The 26,332-nt window shown below is 40.5% G+C and overlaps 1 pseudogene; it reads right to left on the bottom strand.

Annotated features, from left to right (window-relative positions):
* Positions 789-24,442, bottom strand: LOC102174725 (annotated as a pseudogene).

Here is a 26,332-nt window from a genome sequence, read left to right as displayed (position 1 = left end):
CTCCAAAGTCACTACAGATCGTAACCAAAGCCATGAAGTTAAAGGACACTTGCTCCCTGGAAGAAAATCTATGACCAATCTAGACAGAATATTTAAAAAGCAAAGATATCACTTTGCCAACAAAGATCCATCTAGTCAAAGCTATGGTTTTTCCAGGAGTCATGTATGGATGTGAGTTGAACTATGAAGAAAGCTGAGTGCTGAAGAATTGATGCTTTTGAACTGTGGTGTTGGAGAAGACTCTTGAGAGTCCCTTGGACTGCAAGGAGATCAAACTAGTCAATCCTAAAAGGAATCAGTCCTGAATATTCATTGGAAGGACTGATGCTGAAGCTGAAACTCCAATACTTTGGTCACCTAATGGGAAGAACTGACTCATTGGATAAGACCCTGATGCTGGGAAAAATTGAAGGCAGGAGAAGGGGACAACAGATGGTTGGATGGCATCATCAACTCGATGGACATGATTTTGAGCAAGCTCCAGGAGCTTGGTGATTGACAGGGAAGCCTGGTGTGCTACAGTCCATGGGGTTGCAAAAAGTCGGGACGCAACTGAGCAACTGAACTGAACTGATGTGCCAAAATCTGTGCTGTGATGGATTACAGATGAAGTACATTCATCTCCGGTGAAGAGACTGACAGCATGATACAACTTAAATGTTCATCATATAATCAATTCCATGTGAGTCTTATTTGGTGCGTTTTCCTCATAGTTTACCTTTAAATACGCCCCCTTCTCTCACAACATGTTATAATCTTTGACATAAATGGCTTCATGTCCCCACTCTTTAAATGTTGTCAGCCCATCTGACAAGGAGCAGAAGACACATTCTTTTACACAGGTTAGGTGTGCAGAACAAGTCAAAAACAGTAGTTTCAGTCTGCGCTGCCTCCACCTCCTCCTGCATGGTCACTCTCAAACCCTTCAATAACAACAAACTCATATCGCTTGTCAGCATAGTGCCAGGTATTGCGAAAAGCACAGGTACCCAAAAGGGCGAGAAAGATGTGCTCCCTTTTTTTGTAGCGTAAGCATATTACACATGCAATCGCCAATGTGAATGTGATATGAAGAAGGTGCAGGGAGTTAAGGCAGACCCCAGGAAATTAGACAGAAGCAATGACATTTTGAAAATGAGGCCGTAGAGCTGGGCAGGGATCCATGAGAGCACATAGGCTGTAGATTCAGATCAGGAAATGAGCTGAATCACAAAGTCCTTGTACAGTGCTCAAAGCTTCTTTGCATGATATAGCCATGAAAGATAAGGGAACTGAGCTTACATTCTCAACTAACTGCCCTTTTTAGAAAAGCAGCTTGTCTGTCTCAATAAGGAGAATGCAGGTGTCAGTTTATTTCTTCCTCCAACCCAGTAACCACTTTCCCTTTCCTGCTCACCTTCATGTTCAGGGTTTCTTCAGCATTCTTCATTTCATTTCTGTGTGCAACTTTCTTAAGTTTCATTAAGCCCTCATCTGGTTTATTTGTGACAATCAGCCACTGAGCAGATTCAACCAACAACCTGATGAAAGAAGGGCACATAAGTGCAGTCAGCTCTCCCCTGCTTATTTGTCACCTGGTTATCGGCAACAGATACTTTTTGCTCTTCATCTATATCTAGAACTTCACTTGTTGGATTAGGAAAGAAATTATGTTCTGTTATACAAATACTAGGAAAATAGGAGAATGACTATTGTGGGCATTGCACCTGAAAGGTATAGCACATGCAGTCCCATACAGACTTGGGAGTCAAATTTCCTCTGTCCTTAATCAGCAGATTTTCCAAGAAGCTTATGAGGCTTAAGCTTGAGAGTCTTCCACATGCATAATTACCTTCCAAAGTTTGTCTTAGGTTCTATCAAATTTGTCCTCACAATGTATATTTATAAAATATTCTTTTTTAAAAAAGTCCCCCAATTATGTAAGCTTGAAGCCCAACAACATGTGCAAGTACTCCAACCATGACCTGCTCTTAGTAACCTGTTGTTAGTAGCTAAGTACACAGATGAGTCACTTATTTAAATCAGTCTCAGTTTTCTCATCAATGTGGTGGAGAAAGAAATGCCACCATCCTTGCGGGCCTGAGACTAGAATGACATAACGATTATGTCTGGCATGGATTGCACTTTCCTCTCCGCACCCCACTCCAGTACTTTTGCCTGGCAAATCCCATGGATGGAGGAGCCTGGTAGGCTGCAGTCCATGGGGTCGCAAAGAGTTGGACACGACTGAGCGACTTCCCTTTCACTTTTCACTTTCATGCCTTGGAGAAGGAAATGGCAACCCACTCCGGTGTTCTTGCCTGGAGAATCCCAGGGACGGGGGAGCCTGGTGGGCTGCCGTCTATGGGGTCACACAGAGTCAGACACGACTGAAGTGACTTAGCAGCAGCAAACTCCTCTCAGTGTATTACATCTATAGTCATTTCTTTATGATTGATGAAATCTGATTCTCCCTAGACTGATTTTAAGTGCAATGATGAAGTTTACTACAAATAAATGTTAAAATTATCTAAGGGGGGGCGGCGCTGCGACCCGGCGCACTAAGCGCGGGCGGCGGCGAAGAGTTACCCCACGTCCGAGGTCAGGGGCAGTGGCCGAGAGTGCCAGGCTGCGACAGCACAGGAACGGCCGAGAGGACCTACCCAAGTCCAAGGTCAGGGGCAGCAGCCGAGAAGAGCTACACCGCGTCTTAGGTCAGTGGCGGCCAGGAGGAGACACCTCAAGCACGAGTCCAGGGGCGGTGGCCCTGAGGAGCGACCCCGCCGGCAGCCAGGAGGAGCCACGCTGCGCACCAAGCCAGGGGCAGCGGCTGGGAGGAGCAACCTGAGGAGCGGTGGGTGCTTGGGCACAGGAGGGCCTAGAGGAGCTATCCCACGTTGAAGGTCAGGAAGGGCAGTGGTAATGAGATACCCCTCATCCAAGGTAAGGAGCAGTGGCTGTGCTTTGCTGGAGCAGCCGTGAAGAGATACCCCACGCCCAAGGTAAGAGAAACCCAAGTAAGATGGTAGGTGTTGCAAGAGGGCATCAGAGGGCAGACACACTGAAACCATACTCACAGAAAACTAGTCAGTCTAATCACACTAGGACCACAGCCTTGCCTAACTCGATGAAACCAAGCCATGCCCGCGGGGCAACCCAAGACAGGCGGGTCATGGTGGAGAGGTCTGACAGAATGTGGTCCACTGGAGAAGGGAATGGCAAACCACTTCAATATTCTTACCTTGAGAACCCCATGAACAGTATGAAAAGGCAAAATGATAGGATACTGAAAGAGGAACTCCCCAGGTCAGTACATGTCCAATATGCTACTGGAGATCAGTGGAGAAATAACTCCAGAAAGAATGAAGGGATGGAGCCAAAGCAAAAACAATATCCAGCTGTTGATGTGACTGGTGATAGAAGCAAGGTCCAATGCTGTAAAGAGCAATATTGCATAGAAACCTGAAATGTCAGGTCCATGAATCAAGGCAAATTGGAAATAATCAAACAAGAGATGGCAAGAGTGAACGTCAACATTCTAGGAATCAGCGAACTAAAATGGACTGGAATGGGTGAACTTAACTCAGATGACAATTATATCTACTACTGTGGGCAGGAATCCTTCAGAAGAAATGGAGTAGCCATCATGGTCAACAAAAGAGTCTGAAATGCAGTACTTGGATGCAATCTCAAAAAGGACAGAATGATCTCTGTTTGTCTCCAAGGCAAACCATTCACTATCACAGTTATCCAAGTCTATGACCCAACCAGTAATGCTGAAGAAGCTGAAGTTGAACGGTTTTGTGAAGACCTACAAGACCTTTTAGAACTAACACTCAAAAAAGATGTTCTTTTCATTTTAGGGGACTGGAATGCAAAAGTAGGAAGTCAAGAAATACCTGGAGTAACAGGCAAATTTGGCCTTGGAATGCGGAATGAAGCAGGGCAAAGACTAATAGGGTTTTGACAAGAAAATGCACTGGTCATAGCAAACACCCTCTTCCAACAACACAAGAGAAGACTCTACACAAGGACATCACCAGATGGTCAACACCGAAATCAGACTGATTATATTTTTTGCAGCCAAAGATGGAGAAGCTCTATATAGTCAACAAAAACAAGACTGGGAGCTGACTGTGGCTCAGATCATGAACTCCTTATTACCAAATTCAGACTCAAATTGAAGAAAGTAGGGAAAACCGCTAGACCATTCAGGTATGACCTAAATCAAATCCTTTATGATTATATAGTGGAAATGAGAAATAGATTTAAGGGCCTAGATCTGATAGATAGAGTGCCTGATGAACTATGGAATGAGGTTCGTGATATTGTACAGGAGACAGGGTCCAGAACATCCCCATGGAAAAGAAATGCAAAAAAGCAAAATGACTGTCTGGGGAGGCCTTACAAATAGCTGTGGAAAGAAGAGAGGTGAAAAGCAAAGGAAAAAAGGAAAGATATAAGCATCTGAATGCAGAGTTCCAAAGAATAGCAAGAAGAGATCCTTCCTCAGCGATCAATGCAAAGAAATAGAGGAAAACAACAGAATGGGGAAGACTAGAGATCTCTTTAAGAAAATTAGAGATACCAAGGGAACACTTCATGCAATGATGGGCTCGATAAAGGACAGAAATGGTATGGACCTAACAGAAGCAGAAGATATTAAGAAGAGGTGGCAAGAATACACAGAAGAACTGTACAAAAAAGATCTTCATGACCCAGATAGTCATGATGGTGTGATCACTCACCTAGAGCAAGACACCCTGGAATGTGAAGTCAAGTGGGCCTTAGAAAGCATCACTACGAACAAAGCTAGTGGAAGTGATGGAATTCCCTTGAGCTGTTTCAAATCCTGAAAGATGATGCTGTGAAAGTGCTACACTCAATATGCCAGCAAATGTGGAAAACTCAGCAGTGGCCACAGGACTGGAATAGGTCAGTTTTCATTCCAATCCCAAAGAAAGGCAATGCCAAAGAATGCTCAAACTACCCCACAATTGCACTCATCTCACACACTAGTAAAGTAATGCTCAAAATTCTCCAAGACAGGCTTCAGCAATACGTGAACCGTGAACTTCATGATATTCAAGCTGGTTTTAGAAAAGGCAGAGGAACCAGAGATCAAATTGCCAACATCTGCTGGATCATGGAAAAAGCAAGAGAGTTCCAGAAAAACATCTACTTCTGCTTTCTTGACTATGCCAAAACCTTTGACTGTGTGGATCACAAGAAACTGTGGAAAATTCTGAAAGAGATGGGAATACCAGACCACCTGACCTGCCTCTTGAGAAACCTGTATGCAGGTCAGGAAGCAACAGTTAGAACTGGACATGGAACAACAGACTGGTTCCAAATAGGAAAAGGAGTACGTCAAGGCAGTATATTGTCACCCTGCTTATTTAACTTATATGCAGAGTACATCATGAGAAACACTGGACTGGAAGAAACACAAGCCGGAATCAAGATTGCCAGGAGAAATATCAATCACCTCAGATATGCAGATGACACCACTCTTATGGCAGAAAGTGAAGAGGAACTAAAAAGCCTCTTGATGAATGTGAAAGAGGAGAGTGAAAAAGTTGGCTTAAAGCTCAACATTCAGAAAACGAAGATCATGGCATCTGGTCCCATCACTTCATGGGAAATAGATGGGGAAACAGTGGAAACAGTGTCAGACTTTATTTTGGGGGGCTCCAAAATCACTGCAGATGGTGACTGCAGCCATGAAATTAAAAGACGCTTACTCCTTGGAAGAAAAGTTATGACCAACCTAGATAGTATATTCAAAAGCAGAGACATTACTTTGCCAACTAAGGTCCATCTAGTCAAGGCTATGGTTTTTCCAGTAGTCATGTATGGATGTGAGAGTTGGACTGTGAAGAAAGCTGAGCACCGAAGAATTTATGCTTTTGAACTGTGGTGGTTGGAGAAGACTCTTGAGAGTCTCTTGTACTGCAAGGAGATCCAACCAGTCCATTCTGAAGGAGATCAGCCCTGGGATTTTTTTGGAAGGACTGATGCTAAAGCTGAAACTCAAATACTTTGGCCACCTTATGCAAAGAGTTGACTCATTGGAAAAGACTTTGATGCTGGGAGGGATTGGGGTCAGGAGAAGAAGGGGATGACAGAGGATGAGATGGCTGGATGGCATCACGGACTCAATGGACATGAGTTTGAGTGAACTCCGGGAGTTGGTGATGGACAGGGAACCCTGTGGTGCTGCAATTCATGGGGTCGCAAAGAGTCTGACACAACTGAGTGACTGAACTGAACTGAACTGAACTAAATATTACCATAAACATCCATTTTACAAGTATTTGTATCTAGCAAAGTAGAGAGTCTCTAGAATGTCTAGAACACATGGAACTAAAAGTATACTTGAGTCTCTAAATTACAGCTGAAAAAAAAATGTGAGTTGCTCAGTCATGTCTGACTCTTTGCGACCCCATGGACTGAATAGACTACTAGGCTCCTCTGTCTATGGAATTCTCCAGGCAAGAATATGGAGTGGGTTGCCATTCCCTTCTCCAGAGGATCTCCTGGACTAGGGGTCAAACCCAGGTTTCCTGCATTGCAGACAGATTCTTCACTGTCTGAGCCACCAGGGAAGTCCTGAACCACTGCAAAGTATCATGGAACAATGCATTAAAGTTGTTAAAGCTTTATGTAAAATCACTCAATTGAATCTGGATTTTCAGTTCTCAAGCAACATGTTTTCCTAGAACAATATGAGCACCATAAGCCAAACAGAAGAAATTACATAAGTTTTTCAGGGGAAAGATTAATGTAAGATGGTGAATCAAGGGGAAAAGAAGGTGAAAGACAAATGAGGAAAAGGGAATTCACTTTTCCTTGGGCATCAGGAAAAGAGGAATTTAGTGTATATGACTTGGACTACATAGGATGTGCTAATATATACACCCAGTAATAGAAACTAATGTACAAATTTTGGGATTTGGAATTCCTCTGCAAGGTTTGAAATAGAATTCTTTAAAAATTCAAATAGTCCACCAAAAAACTGGAAAATGTAAAAACATAGGAACAAAAATAACACCAAATAATCATTTTAGTAATCATTATTATCATCAAGATTGAAGGCAGGAGAAGGGGACAACAGAGGACGAGATGGTTGGATGACATCACTGACTCAATGGACATGAGTTTGAGCAAACTCTGGGAGGTAGTCAAGGACAGGGAATCCTGGTGTGCTGCAGTCCATGGGGCTGCAGAGTCAACCCCGTGAACTGAACAACTGAACAGCAACAACAACATAATCATCAAGAAAATTATGTAGAAAAAATTAAAGTGATAGACTGAAACGAATCATAACAATAATCACATCAAACAAATTGCTAATGACCTAAACCATCTATCACATGAAGGAGATTATCAAAGGGTTAAAAAAAAGACCTAATTTTAAGTACAATAGTACTTAAAATATTGTGGGTTGAAAGTAAATTGACAGTAAAAAAAAATTTAGTTCAAATAGTAATTATAAGATGCCTCATGTCTTTACATTATCAACAAATAAAAGAGATTTCAAAACAAAATACATTTAGAGAAACAATAATTCTGAAAAGGTCAAATGTATATGAACTCAACAAAAGCTTGAAATACATGAAATAAAACTGACAGAATTAGATACAGAGTTCATATTCTGCAATCATTACTTTATAACTCCTCAATCACCTTATTCTTCTGATACCTTAAATCTACTTTCTGCCTCCACTAATTTACCTAGTTTTAACCAGTTCTTGTTAAAAAGCAGAGATATTACTTTGCCGACAAATGTTCGTCTAGCCAAGGCTATGGTTTTCCCAGTAGTCATGTATGGATGTGAGAGTTGGACTGTGAAGAATGCTGAGTGCTGAAAAATTGATGCTTTTGAACTGTGGTGTTGGAGAAGACTCTTGAGAGTCCCTTGAACTGCAAGGAGATCCAACCAGTCCATCCTAAAGGAAATCAGTCCTGGGTGTTCATTGGAAGGACTAATGCTAAAGCTGAATCTCCAGTACTTTGGCCACCTCATGCAAAGAGTTGACTCATTGGAAAAGACCCTGATGCTGGGAGGGATTGAGGGCAGGAGGAGAAGGGGACGGCAGAGGATGAGATGGCTGGATGGCGTCACCGACTCGATGGACATGAGTCTGAGTGAACTCCGGGAGTTGGTGATGGACAGGGAGGCCTGGCGTGCTGCGATTCATGGGGTTACAAAGAGTCTGACACAACTGAGTGACTGAACTGAACTGAACTAGTTCTTATGAATTCTGTTTCACAATGATAGGAAGAGCTGACATTGAAGGATCAAAAAGCAATGTCACTGTGAACACTTGGCCACCGCAAGCCAATTATCCCTGCGGTAAATTTTTGGACACCTCCTGCTTAAAACCCCAAAGGTCAGAAAGATCATTCTTTTGTAAGTGGGTGCATACTTTTGTCCTTCTGTGCCTGGTTTATTTCATTCAGCATATTTTTCTCATAGTTTATTTATGTTGTACCAAGTACCAGAATATCATTCTATTTTCCATTTCTACAGAAAACCATGTTGGAATTTTGATAGGGATTTCATTGAAACTTGATTGCATTAAGTAGATTGACTTGTTGCCAACATTAAGTCTTCCTATATCATTAACACAGGATTCCTTTCCATTTATTTATGGCTTTTCTATTTCTTTCAGCAAGGCTTTATAGTTTACAGTATACAAATCTTTTACCTGTTAGATTAATTTTATTGATATGTAGTTTATTCTTTTAGAAGATATTGTAAGTGTAATAACTTGCTCAATTTCATTTTCTGCTTGTTCATTGTGGTTGTATAATACAGTACACTGTATTGGTGTTTTTCTTTCTCACTTAAAAGTCTACAAGCAATAAATGCTGGAGAGGGTGTGGAGAAAAGGGAACCCTCCTACCCTGTTGGTGGGAATGCAAACTAGTACAGCCACTATGGAGAACAGTGTGGAGATTCCTTAAAAAACTGAAAATAGAACTGCCTTATCATCCAGCAATCCCACTACTGGGCATACACACCGAGGAAACCAGAATTGAAAGAGACACGTGTATCCCAATGTTCACTGCAGCACTGTTTATAATAGCCAGGACATGGAAGTAATCTAGATGTCCATCAGCAGATGAATGGATAAGAAAGCTGTGGTATATATACACAATGGAGTATTACTCAGCCATTAAGAATACATTTGAATCAGTTCTGATGAGGTGGATGAAACTGGAGCCGTTTATACAAAGTAAGCCAGAAAGAAAAACACCAATACAGCATACTAATGCATATAGCTGGAATTTAGAAAGATGGTAAAGATAACCCTGTATGTGAGACAGCAAAAGAGACACAGATGTATAGAACAGTATTTTGGACTCTGCGGGAGAGGGAGAGGTGGGATGACTTGGGAGAATGGCATTGAAACATGTATAATATTGTATGTGAAACGAATCACCAGTCCAGGTTTGATGCATGATACTGGATGCTTGGGGCTGGTGCACTGGGATGACCCGGAGGGGTGGTATGAGGAGGGGGGAGGGACGGGGGTTCAGGATGGGGAACACGTGTATATCTGTGGCGGATTCATGTTGATGTATGGCAGAACGAATTCAGTATTGTGAAGTAATTAACCTCCAATTAAAATAAATAAATTTATATTTTAAAAACATAAATAAAGACATACATAGGCTCAAAGTGATGGGACAGGAAAGGATACTCTATGCAGAGTACAATTAAATGAGAATTTTTTTGTCTGATACTTACATCAGACAAAATAGACTCCAACCAAAAATGGTAAGAAGACACAAAAAGGTGTATTCAGTTCAGTTCAGTTCAGTCTCTCAGTCGTGTCAGACTCTTTGCGACCCCATGAATCGCAGCACGTCAGGCCTCCCTGTCCATCACCACCTCCCAGAGTTCACTCAGACTCACGTCCATCGAGTTAGTGATGCCATCCAGCCATCTCATCCTCTGTCATCCCCTTCTCCTCCTGCCCCCAATCCCTCCCAGCATCAGAGTCTTTTCCAATGAGTCAACTCTTTGCATAAGGTGGCCAAAGTATTGGAGTTTCAGCTTTAGGATCATTCCTTCCAAAGAAATCCCAGGGCTGATCTCCTTCAGAATGGACTGGTTGGATCTCCTTGCAGTCCAAGGGACCCTCAAGAGTCTTCTCCAACCACCGCAGTTCAAAAGCATAAATTCTTCGGTGCTCAGCTTTCTTCACAGTCCAACTCTCACATCCATACATGACTACTGGAAAAACCATAGCCTTGACTAGACGGACCTTGGTCAGCAAAGTAATGTCTCTGCTTTTGAATATGCTATCTAGGTTGGTCATAACTTTGCTTCCAAGGAGTAAGTGTCTTTTAATTTCATGGCTGCAGTCACCATCTGCAGTGATTTTGGAGCCCCCCAAAATAAAGTCTGACACTGTTTCCACTGTTTCCCCATCTATTTCCCATGAAGTGATGCATTACATAATGATAAAGGAATCATTTATCAAGATGATATATCAGTAATAAATAATTATGCACCTAACACCAGAGCACCTCAGTATATTAAGCAAATACTAACATACGTGAAAGGAGAAATAGACAGCAATACAATAATATTGGTGGACCTCATTACTTTGTTTTCAACAATGTTTAGCCAGATTAAGAAAGTTAGAGAGAAGACTCAAATAAAAAATTAAAAATGAAAGAGGAGACACAGGGTTATAAGGTACTACTCAAGTATTTCTGTGTTTTAATAAAATAAATAAAACCATTAATAAAATAAAATGAAACCTTTAGTAAAAAAAAGTTAACCTATAAGAAATGGATAAGTTCCTAGACACATACAATCTACCAAGACTGAATCATAAAGAAATGGAAAAATCTGAACAGACCAATAATGACTAAGGAGATTAAATCAGTAATATAAACCACCCCTTCTCACAAAGAAAAAAAGAAAGAAAAACAATGCAAAACCTGGACAAGAGGTTTCACAGGTGAATTCTACCAAACATTTAAAAATGAATTAAACCAGTTCTTCTCAAACACTTCCAAAAAATTTGAAGAGGAGGAAACACTCTCAAACTGATTTTAGAAATCCACCGCTTTTCTGATTCCAAAGTCAGATAAGGACACTCCAAGAAAACTGCAGACCAACATCTCTGCTGAATACAGATGCAAAACATTCTCAACAAAATATTAGTAAACCAAATATAATAGCACACTAAAAGGATCATAAAACATGATCAAGAGGAATTCACCCCTAGGATGTAAGGATTACTCAAGATATGTGAATTAATAAATGCGAAAAACCACATAATGGAGTGAAAGGTAAATTAGTATGATCATCTCAAGAGATGTAGACAAAATCCAACATCCTTTAGTGATAAAAATAATTAATTGGGTATAGAAGAAATGTACTTCAACATAATAAAGGCCATATATGGCAAATCCTCAGCTAATATCATACTCAGTGCTGACAGGTTGAAAAATTTTCCTCTAGGCTTAGGAAAAAACAAGGGTGCCCACTCACACAGGTCACATTTAACATAATACTGTAAGTTGTAATCAGAGAAAGCAGGCAAGAAAAAAGCCATAAAAGTTGGAAAGGAAGAATTAAGTTCTCTCTGTTTGCAGATGCTGTCATCCTATACACAGAAAATTCTAAAGACTCAACCAAAAATTTGTTAGAACTAGTCCACAAATTCAGTAAAGTTACAGGATACAAAATCAACATACAGAAATCAATTGCATTTCTATACACCAACAATGAAGTATGTGAAAAAATTATTAAAGAGAACAATTCCACACACAGTAGCATCAAAAAGCACTTTATTGTGAATTATCATAAAGGCTTTGGTCAGAATATTGGTCAACTCTTTTGTGAATTATATTTGGGGTAATTACATACGAAGTTCACAATTTTCAGGTGAAAGATAAAATGACATTAGGCTTATGGATGGTAAGGGATACTTTAAGTCTCTCATTTCTCCTGTGAAAGACTTGAGTGTCTGTCTGCCATTGTTGTCTCTTAATTCAGGATGGACACTGCTGGCACAGGATAACCCAAACTTCTCACACAACAAATTGTGACTCCTGAGGTCTATAGATTAATTACCTTATACTAAGATAATATATGGCTGCAAGAATACTTAATACAAGGCTTTTAAAAGCAAGATAAACATCCAGGTTACAACCACAATTATTTTACACCCAGTGTTACCTCACTATGCACCAGGTTTTATAGAAATGCCTACCAGTTATGGTGGGGCAACCAAGACATGATGACCAGTGTGGGAACCCATAGGCATTTAGCTCATTGAGTCCAGTAGGGACTTAACACAGAAATCATGGCAAAGGCCAGCAGTGCTGTTTTCTATATCTGTGTTTTTAAAGAAGCTGGACCTCCTGTCTTGAAGCACCTTCCTTTCTGTTCCCATAGATAACTCTTCCTCATATTTCTGGATGAAGTATTATAATACTTACCCTCTAAATACTGTTCTGGAATATCCCCCAGATCTTGTGGAGATGATATTTCTGTGTCCAGTACACAGAGCTCCGTGGCAACAAAATGTCATTCATCACAAAGAGTTAAATTCTGCATTTCCATCCATAGCTCCCTGGGAACCAAGGCAACTCACCCCAGAGGAAGGGCAGCAGTGATGTGGAGACACTCACCTGTCTGAGAGATGGCCACATATGAGGCCCCCCACCACCACCGTTCCAGCCATGACTAGGGATTGAACCACTGATTTCTGTGACTGATGATCACACTCAAAGTCCCACTGGAAGAGAAGAAACCCAGCACAAAGGAGCTTCACAGCATCTCATAGTCCTTCAGTGTGCCCTTCATGAACACATTTTGTTTTGTTTTGTTTTTACTATGTTTATTCATCTATATCATTCAAGTCTCAGTTTAAGCATGGCTTTTCTAGAATTTCTCAACCAAGTCTTCTAGGTTATAACAGGATCAGTCTTTATATTCACTTAGCACTGCATACCCCAGCGGTCCTCAATCTTTGCCACACATTGGAAACATTGAGTTTTTTTAAATATAAATGTATTTATTTTAATTGGAGGTTAATTACTTTACAATATTGTATTGGTTTTGCCATACATCAACATGAATCTGCCACAGGTATACACGTGTTTCCCATCCTGAATCCCCCTCCCTCCTCCCTCCCCGTACCATCCCTCTGGGTCGTCTCAGTTCACCAGCCCCAAGCATCCAGTATCATGCATCAAACCTGGACTGGTGATTCGTTTCATATATACATTGAGTTAAAAAAAAAATTGAAGTCACATCTAGAGTGAAATATACTCCAGTCTGTTTCTCTGACAAGAAACCAGGGTATTGAAGTATATTCTAATTAAAAATAATATTTCCAATTTGCAACTAGATTGAGAACAAGTGAGAAAGAATAATTTTTCAGAAGTAGTTACTTGTCTAATCACCAGTCTTTACACTAAATCTAAAGCTTTGTGATGTTAGAATTCATATCCAGTTTGTTGATTTCACTGTCCTCAATTTTAAGTGCTTGGCTTTTAAAAAGGTAAGCAATCATTATTGCTGAAAGAATGAAAGACAGGTGGTTACACTAATACTAAGCACTTGAACAGTATTTATGCTATGTTATTCTAAACACCCAGACCATGTACTCACAATAGTAAATGAGGCTTTACCTCAGTCATGATGGTGGAGGAGAACAAGCAGCGATCATACACCCAGCCATACACAGGGCTCTGTGTCCACGCCACTCATGTGGGGAAGGATCCCATTTAGGTGAAGGAGCTGCCACTGTGGGTGGAGGAAGCGATGACATTTCTCTGGCTTCAAGTTAGAATCCAAGGGGATGGAAATTCTCAGGAGGACATCAAGGCTGAGGGTCCCAGTATCATTATCAGAGACAGTGTCATTATTGAGGATGTGGACCCAGCAGCGATGCCCTGGAACAGCTGCAGTGAAGTTCTCCAGCAGTATATGGCATGCTATCATCATGAGAGAAGGCAAGCCTAAAAGCATCTGAAGGATCTGGAATTTCCCCAGGCCACCAATTTCATCCTGGAGGTTCTCAAAGGGCACTGTGAAAAGGTGATATTACAGGGGCAAGTTCAGAGGCACAAAAAGTTTCTTTACATTAATTCAAACTATCTATGTGACCTCACACCAGTTTCTCATTAATGAGTCTTGTCACCTTACTTGCAACAGAGTAGTTTTCCCAGTCCTTTTGTAATTAGGATATAATACTGTTCTTTTTTTAAAGTAAAGTTATAGAGATAATTATTTACCAAAATACTTTCGATTGTTGACAATGAAATCTGTTTAAAGGTTTACTCTCTGAATGTGTTTGTCCTCAGTGGTTATGTAAAATCAGCATTGGACTTTGACATGAACATGGTCTCTAAATAATCTAAGATAAGCCTGCTACACAGTCTTCAGTATTTCTAGAAAATGGAGTTCGAGAGACACTGAAGTAAATTGCTTTATGATTTTTCTGTGGATAGAATAGGAAACAAATGTTTTCTTGTTTAATACTGAATTTGATTAAAATAATTAACAAAACACAGCCCTACTAGTTTTCAGTAGCTGATATCATGCTCCAGTTTAAATTACACAAAAAACTTACAATAATTTTAAGTTCCTTGAAATATAGGTACAGGGGAAACGCAGTGGTAAACTCATGTGAATTTATTTTCTTGGATTTATTTACTGGTTTACATAATATATTATTGGTTTACATAATATATGGACTTCCTGATGGCTCAGACAGAAAGAATCTGCTTGCAATCCAGGAGACCTGGTTCAATACCTGGGTTGGGAAGATCCCCTGGAGAAGGGAATGGCAACCGACTCCAATATTCTTGCCTGGAGAATGCTATGGACAGAGGAGCCTGGCAGGCTACAGTCCATGGGGTCACAGAGTCGGACACAACTGAACAACTAATACTTTACATAATGTATTAAGTATAATTTATGTGCAATTCTTCAGAATACTGATGAACCGATCCTTTTATCACTATGAAACTGGCCTAGTTATCTCTGGTAATACTCTTTGATTTCAAGTATATATTTTCTCATTTTCATATAGTCATCTAAGTTTCTTATATTTAGCTTTCTCAAGCTATAACTTACCAATTCTTTATATACTTTATTAAAATGTTTAATGAGATAAATGTAGAGTCACATACAGCAGCAAGAAATAATGTAATGAGAAATTGTCCTCACAGTACCCATTTTCCCCCAATAGAAATATTTGCAAAAGTATGGTATATTAGTACTAATTTATTGATACTGATACAATGCACTAACCTTATTCAGACTTCCCCAGTCAGTTTTACCTGTACATTTGTGTATGTGTGTGGAGGGGAGGTACTTGGTACCATATGGCAACCCACTCCAGTATTCTTGCCTGGAAATTCCCATGGACGGAGGAGCCTGGTAGGCTGCAGTCGATGGGGTCACGAAGAGTCAGACATGACTGAGCTTTTGCTTTCATGCATTGGAGAAGGAAATGGCTACCCATTCCAGCGTTCTTGCCTGGAGAATCCCAGGGATGGGGGAGCCTGGTGGGCTGCCATCTATGGGGTCGCACAGAGTCGGACATGACTGAAGTGACGCAGCAGCAGCAGCAGCAGTGTATCACCTGTTTGGCTTTGTGCATCCACCACCACAGTCAAGATACTAGAGATCTATCTCCACTGATATGCCTCTTGCATATATACATATGTATCCCTCTTGAGTATATAAATATACTCACCTTGCACCTGGTCCTGTCTTTCCCTTTGCTATGTTTGGCAACTACTAATCTGTTTTCCACTTTAAAAATCTGTCATTAAAATCTTGTTATATACAAAGAAAAATATGGGGAAGTGAAGCCATTAGGAGGTCATTCCTATCTGAGTCCTTCTCTATAGATTAGCTAGCAACTATCCTCAGACAAGTCATCACTGTGAAAATTCCAGAACTTGAGGACAAGGATGAAGCAATCTCTGAAGGACAAAGATAGAGAAAAACACTTAAGAAGGCCAAGAGGAGTGACTACACTCTGACCACATTATTCCTCCCCCAGCCCAACACAGCACAGCACCAATAGGGCCCCCTTGAGCTTACAGTTTCTCCAGCAAGAAAAAAAAGGATCCAAGTGGACATTCATCTGCCATAGAATTATGACAGGCTTCCCAGGAGGCCAACTCAGGTCTGGCCTTGTGGGAATTGCTAAGGGAATTCCCAGGTTCAATCAGTGGGAATCAAATTGAGATGAAGAAGTGGGCGGAGCTCACAGTAACCAGCACTCAAGTTTTGGTGGGCTGCATTTCTGCTTGCCACGGAATCCAAGTAGAGAGCCCAGCCAGTGGCTTTGTTCATCTGCAGAACTGAGCTGGTAGCCAAAGAGCTCAGTTGGAAATTCTACCTTATTTGGATTTCCAGCCTACAAGCCGTCCTAGGCATGGTGCTGGCTTATGGCCCTGCCTGAGCAGGGAAGCAAATTCACAAGTCTGCCTAACTTCTGAGTATAGCTTCCATTTCCACCCAATCAGGAACCCTGCCCAGAGAACCCAGGCAGCCACAGTACCCATCTGTGGACAGGAAGTCAAGCCAGAAGTTCTGCTCTACTTTTAAGAATAATCTCTGAACCCATATAACCAAGCTCCTTGAACAGTGATCTTCAGAGCCCATTTATGGTACTACCTAGCTGCAAAGCCTAGAAAACAGCCTCACCTCATATCCCGACCCAGCCTATGACCCTGCCTGATCACTGAACATAGTCTGCAGCCTTATTCATCCCTCTTCAAAAAACCTCACCCAAGTGTGGAACATAGCCTGAAGCCCCACACAACAAGGAAGGTTGTACAGTGACCTTCCCTGCTGAAGCAGACCTTTAAAGTCTAGCAGAGGAGACTGTTTGCTCATAGCATAGATGCCAATACAAGGAACCAAGGGTCACAGAAAATCAAGTGGACATTAAACCACCAAAGGAATTAAAGCTCCAGGAACTGACCTAAAAGAAATGAATTGCCAGTCCAGGTTCGATGCATGATACTGGATGCTTGGGGTGCACTGGGACGACCCAGAGGGATGGTACAGGGAGGGAGAGGGAGGGGGGCTCAGGATGGGGAACACGTGTGTACCTGTGGTGGATTCATGTTGATGTATGGCAAAACCAATACAATATTGTAAAGTAATTAACCTCCAATTAAAATAAATAAATCTATATTTTAAAGAAGAATACAACTGAACTAAAGAATTTAATAGAGAACTTATATATAAGACCAAACATTGCAGAAGAAATCAGTGAACCAGAAGATGGGTCATTTGAAATTATCTTGTCAGAAGAGAGAAAAAGAAAACAAAAATGAAAAAGAGTGAAGAGAAGCCGTGGGACTTATGGGACAGCACAAAGAAAACAATCCAAGAAGGGAAAGAGAAAGGGACAGAAAATTAATTTCAAGAAAAAAATGTCTTAAAGAAAAACACCAATACAGTATACTAAGGCATATATATGGAATTTAGAAAGATGGCAATGATGACCCTGGATGCGAGACAGCAAAAGAGACACAGATGTGTAGAGCGGACTTTTGGACTCTGAGGGAGAGGGAGAGGGTGCGATGATTTGGGAGAATGGCATTGAAACATATATACTATCATGTAAGAAACGAATCGCCAGTCTATGTTTGATGCAGGATACAGGATGCTTGGGGCTGGTGCACGGGGGTGATCCAGAGAGATGATATGGGGTGGGAGGTGAGAGGGGGGTTCATGTTTGGGAACTCATGTACACCCGTGGTGGATCCATGTCAATGTATGGCAAAACCAATACAGTATTGTAAAGTAAAATAAAGTAAAAATAAAAATTAAAAACCAAAATTCCCAAGCATGGGAAAATAAATGAACATCAGATTCATGGCACCCAGACCCCAAATAAATTAAACCTGAAAGGTATTTACACTGAGACGCATATTATTAAATTGCCAGAAGTCAAACACAAAGAAAAAAGTTTGAAAGCAGCAGCAGAAAAGTGGCTTTAGCTTAACAGAGAGTTCCCATAACATTATGATCAGATTTAAAAATTTTTTCTCTCTGCTTTTTTTGGATCACTTTATTATTTAAGGCAGGATTGATTGGATTTTCAAATGTGAGTCCCCACCTTAGAGAACCAAGCCTGTCAATTTAGCCAGCAATGATTTTTGTCTCCCCCACCCCGCATTAAAAAATGTCATTTCCTGAGGTTGACAAACTCTTGCTTGGTGACTTGTCTTCAATGGATCACTTTTTAGACAATGAAATATAAATTCCTTGGCTTCCTGTTGATTCCTCTTTAGGGGCAAACAAAGCTGTCACTGAAAGGCTGCCTGGAGCCAGGTAGCTGACAGGATTCAACGAGGCTGATGGACACTCAGCCGATCCTTTTCTGTATGCAGACTGTGCTCTGTCATGATAGAATGTAGATTTTTGACCCAGAGAGATGTTATGGGGAGGGAGGTGGGAGGGGGGTTCATGTTTGGGAACGCATGTAAGAATTAAAGATTTTAAAATTTAAAAAATAAAAAAATTAATAAAAATAAATAAATAAATAAATAAATAATTTATTGAAGTGTAGTTGATTTACAATGTTGTGTTAATTTCTATTATACAGCAGAGTGCTTCAGCTGTATATATTCTTTCTCATTATGCTTTATTATATGATAATTTATTTTTGCATCCAGGTGGTCCATATGCCACATGTACTTCCCAGATCCAAGCTGCTCACATTTCCAGATGCTCCATGAGGGCACAGTGCCAGGTGGGCCATGTGTCTCCTCAGGGGAGCTCGTCTCAGGCTGTGACACTCCTGGCAATACAATATAAAGCCCAGAAATAAATCATTTACATATAGAATCAACTTACATTTGACAAGAGTTAGGTGCTGAGTCATGTCTGACTCTTTGTGACCCCATGGACTATAGCCAATCAGGCTCCTCTGTCCATGGAATTCCTCAGGCAAGAATACTGGAGTGGGTTGCCATTTCCTCCTCCAGGGGGTCTTCCCAACCCTGGGATTGAACTCTGCATTGCAAGCAAGAGATGTAAGAGATGAGGGTTTGATCCCTGGGTCAGTAAGATCCCTTGGAGGAGGGCATGGCAACCCATTCCACTATTTTTGCCTGGGGAATCCCATGGACAGAGAAACCTGGTGGGCTACAGTCCATAGAGTCACAAAGAGTCAGACACAACTGAAGCAACTTCGCATGCAAGCAATATTTGACAAAGGAACCGAGAATACTTATTGGAGAAAACATAGTCTCCTCAGTAAATGGTGCTGGAAAACTAGATATTCATGCGTGAAAGAAACTGGACCCCTCTGTTATAGCACTTACAAAAAATAATACTCAAAATGGGTTAAGAACTTAAACATACAGCCTGAAAATGTGTAACTCCTAGAAGAAGACATAGGAGGAAAGCATTTTGACATTGGTCTTGGCAATGAGTTTACTGATGACACTGGACTACAAGCTATATAAGCAAAACTAAACAAGTGGGACTATATCAAATTAGAAAGCTACTACGCATTAAAGAAGTGATCCATAAATTAAATAGAAACTATGGTATGACAGAAAATATTTTCAATTTACACATCTGATAAGAAATTAACATCCAAAATACTTAAGAAACACACATAATTTAACAGCAAAAAAAAAAAAAATCCTACCAATATAAACAAAGCATGTGAATAGACATTTCTCCAAGGGAGATATTCAAAAAGCAAACAGATAAATGAAAGCATTTCAATACCACCAATTAACAGGGAAATGTGAACCAAACTACAATGAGATACTACCTCACATCTGTTAAAACAATGATCATATAATCATTAAAGAATAAGCGATAACGAGTGCCAGTAAGCATGAGGACAAAAACGAAAACCATGTAGACTGCTGGTGGCAAAGTAAGCTGGAACAACCACTATAGAAAACAATATGGAAAGTCCTCTAAATACTAATAATATAACTATCTTAAGATCTAGCATTCCTACTTCTGGATACAAAATCGAAAGAAATGAAGTCACCGTCTTAAAGAGATATCTGCATCTCATCTCCAATGTACATTATAGCACTATTTGGTGGCTCAGACGGTAAAGCGTCTGTCTACAATGAGGGAGACCTGGGTCGATCCCTGGGTAGGGAAGATCCGCTGGGGAAGGAAATGGCAACCCACTCCCGTGCTATTGCCTGGAAAATCCCATGGACAGAGGAGCCTGATAGGTTACAGTCCATGGGGTCGCAAAGAGTCGGACACGACTGAGCAACTTCACTTTCACTTTACTATACTCAAGACATGGAAACAGCCTAGCAGTCTATCAATGGATGGGTAAAGAATATGTGCTTTACACATAAAGTTCTCATCACAGAAAATTGTAACTATGTGAAGTGTTGTATGTGGTAACTAAGGTCATTTTATTAATTATTTCACAATACATATATATATTTAACTATTATGCTGTACATCTTAAACATACACAATGTTAATGTAAGACGTATCTCTTACATTATCTCTTGAAGCTGGAAATTGTAATTTTAACCAAATAATAATATTGTGTGTAATATTTTGAAGTTTGTTTTCATACCAATCAAAATTATACAGATATTCGTTGAAGTTGCTATCAATAGCTTATTTCTTTCTGCTGCTGAATACATGAAATGTAAATACAAATGTTAGTTTAACCCATCATCTGATGAAAGCCATCTAGATAGTTTTCAGGTTTTGTATTTTTTTGTTCACAATTGAGATATAATAGACAAAATTTATAAGATTCAGATATACTATGTGTTAATTTGATACATTGTATATTACAATATGATCACCAACATTGTGTTAGCTAACACTTTATTCCTGTCACAAAATTATCATTTCCTTTCTGTGGTGAGAACAATTAAGATCTAGGCTGTTACTAAGTTTGAAATGTATAATGTAGTATTATGGACTGGTGGCTCAGTGGTAAAGAACCCACCTGCCAATGCAGGAGACCCAAGAGATGTAATTTGATCCCTGGATTGGGAGGATCCCCTGGAGAAGGAAATAGCAACCCACTCCAGTACTTTTGCCTGGGAAATCCCACATACCGAGGAACCTGGCAGGCTATAGTCCATGGGGTCACAAAGAGTTGGACACCACTGACCATGAGTACAAACACGAATCGTGGACTATGAAAATCACTAACTGTGCATTACACTTGCAGAACTTATTTATCTACTAGTTGCAAGTTTATACCATTAAAATTTTCATGAATTCCCCCAACTTCCAGCCCCAATAACTACCGTTCTACTCTCTTTCCACTGGTTTGACGGGTTTAGATCTGACATCTGTTATATACAGAATGTGTCATTCTCTGACATCTCATTTAGCACAGTGTTTGCAAGGTCCACCCATGTTGTCACGATTCCCTTTCCTCGTGGGTAAACAATGTTTCATCATATATATTAGATGTATGCAATGGACATGTGTGTGTGTATATATACGTGGTTATCCATCGCCAAGTGGTTGACATTTAGATGGTTTCCATATCCTAGAGATTGTAAATAGTGCTTCAATAAACATGGGAGTGCAGTTATCTTTTTAATTTCCTTTTTTCATTTCCTTTGGATATATGCCAAGAGCAAGATTACTGGATCGTATGGCAATTCTATTTTTAATTTTCAGAGGAAACTCTTTGCTGTTTTCCATAGTGACTGTACTTATTTACATTGCCACTGACAGTGTACAAAAGTTCTCCCTTGTCCACATCCTCACCAGCACTTAACTATCTCATGTCTTCCTGATGATAGCTATTAACTAAACATCAAATCAAAGGAGAAATAAAGAATTTTATTTGAGCCAAATAGAGGATTATAATCTCAGAGACAGTCTTTAGAAAGCTAAGAAGTGACGCAGGATACAGCATGCTTGGGGCTGGTGCATGGGGATAACCCAGAGAGATGTTATGGGGAGGAAGGTGGGGGGGGGGTTCATGTTTGGGAATGCATGTAAGAATTAAAGATTTTAAAATTTAAAAAATAAAAAACTAAAAAAAAAAAAAAGAAAGCTGAGAAGTGTTTCACTTGTTAAAAGTCAAAGGCACAATCCTATACACTTTTGAGACAAAGGATCATACATGAAAATAATATAGACATTTTATGAAGTTCACAAAAGGTACCTAGTTCAGATCTGCACATTTGAAGTGAGCAGCAGGTCTCTGTGATCCCTTATAAAATTAGGAAAACAGAAGTTAATCTTCTAAAGGGTTGCTGACATTGGAAGAAAAAGAAAAAATAACACTGATGTTTATGATCAAACAGGCTTTATCACTTTTCTGGAGGTCTGGTTAATGTATAATGCAGAAGCACACTGCACTATGGTTTGCAAATATTTTCCCATCTGTACTATGTAACATTACTTACCAGTAAACAGGAATACAGTAGTGATACAAAGAAAAGCAGGCATGACTTTCATATACACTATACTGAGCAAAAGCCAAATGCAAAAAAAAAAAAATTAGTTTGTAATTATATTTATGTGATGTTCTAGAGTAAGCAAAAGTAATACCTACTGAAATATATAGTGGAGGAGAGATGAGGTCTAGGGGACAATTCTGACTAACGAATGAACACAAAAGGTCTTTCTAGGCTGATGGAATTAATCTGCCTGTTTATAGAATTGTGGCTGATACTGATATATGAATTTATCCAAATACACTGAATTTTTTGTCTACTCCATACAGTCCTGAACGCGCCCTATCTCATCAAATACATTGAATTTTGAACTTAGAATTCATATATGTGACCATGTGTGAATTTTATCTAATAAAGGAACCATGAACAATAACAAAGTGATGTGTATGAAAGTAATTACTACAAACATCTAGAGGGTGGTTTCTAATAAAATATTATTCTGGAGGGACAAATATGTGTCTTCTTAGTTACTATTGTGTTGCAGTTTGTAACTTTGATAGTAGTTAATAGCTGTTTTTTAATAATAATTTAAATATATATATATATATACACACACACACACGTTTTATATACTTTTCTTTGAAGATACCGAAGGACAGGGAAGCCTGACATGCTGCAGGCCATGGGGTTGCAAAAAGGCTATAAAAAGTTAGATAAGGTTAGAGAGGTAAAGAGACAGAGGAGGCTAGATCTAATATTGAAGGTAAGAGTGTTGACTTTCATTCTGCATGAGATGGAAGCCACAAGAGATATTTGAGCTGAGATCTGGCATCACATGAAGAATTTTAAAAGACTTCACTGAAAAATTATGTGTGAATTGCTACTGCTACTGCTAAGTCGCTTCAGTCATGTCCGACTCTGTGTGACCCCATAGACGGCAGCCCACCAGGCTCCCCCGTCCCTGGGATTCTCCAGGCAAGAACACTGGAGTGGGCTGCCATTTCCTTCTCCAATGCATGAGAGAGAAAAGTGAAAGTGAAGTAGCTCAGTTGTGTCCGACTCTTAGCAACACCATGGACTGCAGCCTACCAGGCTCCTCCGTCCATGGATTTTCCAGGCAAGAGTACTGGAGTGGGGTGCCATTGCCTTCATGTGAATTGGAGAAGGGAGAATAGTCCAGATGAGAAATGAGAGTGAATTAGACTTGGTAAGTAATAGTGCAGGTCATTAAGGGCAGTCAGATTTTGAATGCCACTTGAAGAAGGTGGCTCAGACAGTAAAGAATCTGCCTGGAAGATGGGAGACCCAGGCTTGATTCCTAGGTTGGGAAGATACCCTGGAGAAGGGAATGGCAACTCACTCCAGTTTTTTTGCCTGGAGAATCCCATGGACAGAGTAGCTTGGTGGGCTACGGTCCACGGGGTCACAAAAGAATCAGACATGACTGAACAACAAACACACAAACATTTGGATGTGAAAATACAGAAAACACTAGGATTTTAAGAAGTTTGGTGGGGCCAAACGTATTATGTGTATGTGTGTGTGTGCAGTAGCTCAGTAGTGTCCTCTCTTTGCAAACCCGTGGACTGTAGCTTGCCAGTCTCCTCTGTCCATGGAATTCTCCAGACAAGAATACTGGAATGGTTTCCATTTCCTTCTTCAGGGGATCTTCCAGGGGAGGGAGTCAAAAGGGGTGGCCTTACAGATGTCTCCTGCCACCTGCTGACCCCCAGGCATTATGAGACTTTACACTGGGCTTCCAGGGAAGGGAGGGCTGGAACTTGGCTCAACCAGAAACCAGACCAGACCAGAACAGTATCAGAATTTGAGTTCTCTGCCAACTGAAGGTGATCAGGCTCTGACCTTCATCTCAGGCTGAGGCCCTTTGACCAGACTTCTGGGTCCAGGACCGGGGCACTAGAAAAAATGGTAGGATAGGAAGGATTAAGAACATGAAAGAGAGAAGGAAGGGGAGAAAGATCAATAAAGCCTTTTTCCTTACCCAATCGAGGCTCTCTGGGGAGTCATCTGCATTAGAAGGAGACCAAGGGCAAGAGGATCCCAGTTGCATCCACTGGGCCTGGTCTATTGGCAGGCAAGCCCATTGTTGAGTATCCCAAGTGGTTAGGATGTCAGTTGCAGCAAAGAAGAGTCCCCATCTGAGTCACCATTTGTTGTAGGAAGGGGAACTCCTTTTCCAGGGCCCGAAAGTAGGCTCTTATATAACACTTGGAAGTGAATTGTCTAAGGAGACACACAAACTGACCAAGCAAGAGGCTTTATTGGGAAGCGGCACCGGGGGGAGAGTGGTATGATAAGGGAACCCAGGAGAACTGCTCTATGGAATGCATTGTGTGTGTGTGTGTGTGTGTGTGTGTTAGTTGCTTAGTCATGTCCAGCTCTTTGGGACCCCATGGACTGTATCTCACCAGGCTCTTCTGTCCATGGAATTTCCAGGCAAGAATACTAGAGTGGGTTGCCATTTCCTGCTCCAGGGGAATTTCCTGACCCAGGGATTGAACCCAGATCTCCTGCATTGCAGGAAGATTCTTTTCCATCTGAGCTATAGGGAAGTCCTCCTGCGACTGAATAATTGAATGTATTATAGGAATGGTTAAAAATATAAATAGATGAGAAGAAAATGAGAAAGAATTTTTTTCTGTGAAAGAAATCAGAGAATAAGGCAGTACCTGAAGAAGAAAGTGGGTTCATCAGAAGTTTATTCTGTTTTCTGTTTAAGTTGGAATAACTCACTCCTTGTTTGTACATCAGGAGCCTGATAATTATTAGATAAAGCTTATCTCATGCTATAGAATTCTTCTATGTCCTGTATTTCCTTGTCTCACTGAAGGTTGGGGCAGACCTGATTCCACTGATTTAGTAGAATATGTCTTTAGGATGAAGGTAGCATCTTTCTGGGGCATCTTTCTTGGGAAGACTTTTGAGAAGGCCTCAATTTTCAGAACAGTCTTGCCTAGTAGAAATATCTCACATGGCCTAGGTGCAGTCTGTCTCCAGTAAGCAAACATGGATATGAACTCTGGTTTGGCCCCTTTATACTGTTGAAGGCTTTCAGTGAGATCAAATCAATGAAGTGAGCTGTAGCATATCAATGAAAAGGTCTTTTTGCTTGTGTGGTAATGTACTTTGATACTTTCCTCTTTATCTTTTTGTATCAACTGTCAGGTTTTCCTTTCTTGTTACCATAATTCTTGCATAAAACGTTTTCTAGTTTGGACAGTTTATTTTAACCTGATAACAACTAACTTCAATTGCATGCAAAAGCTCTATGAATTTACTTGCCACAAACACACAGGGCATGTGATATTGGTGTCAGAATTTACATTTTCTTATTCTATATTTATAAAAAAGTTACGGTCATGAATTTCAATGCTTTTGTGTTTAACTTTTATGACGAGGCTAAAAGGTAATTTACATACCACCATCCCAGTGTTATATTATTATTTGTCTTTGCATTTACCTTTACCAGTGAGACTTGTCCTTTCTTATGTTTTTGTGTTGCTGCTTAGCATTATTTCTTTGCAACTTAAAGAGCTACCCGAACTTCTCTGAAATGATTATTTCAAATTCTTTGTCAGGCAGTTCATAGATATGCATTTCTTTAGGGTCAGTTCCTGGAGCTGTATTTTGTTTCTTTGGTTGTATCATATTTCTCCAAGTCTTCATGATCCTTGTAACCTTGCATTTTTGAAGAAGCAGTCACCCCTTCCAGGCATTACAGACTGGCTTTGGCAGGGAAAGTTCTACACCAGTCACATTGGCCAGAAACTCTGGACAGGCCAGTTGTCGGGGACCCTGGGTGGGCTGCCTGATGAGGTCCACGGGCAGAGCCTAATGTCGGAATCCACAGACAGGCTTTCTCTTTCTTTCTGCCGTGAAAGAACTTTTAGGCTAAAGGGATTTTTCTCAGCGCTGCTTGTGTTTTGTTGACAGGAATGAC

Source organism: Capra hircus, chromosome 29 (assembly GCF_001704415.2).
Source record: "Capra hircus breed San Clemente chromosome 29, ASM170441v1, whole genome shotgun sequence".
In the NCBI taxonomy this organism is placed as follows: Eukaryota; Metazoa; Chordata; class Mammalia; order Artiodactyla; family Bovidae; genus Capra; species Capra hircus.
Note: the sequence above shows the minus strand (reverse complement) of the source record. Positions and strands in the feature narration are given on the sequence as shown.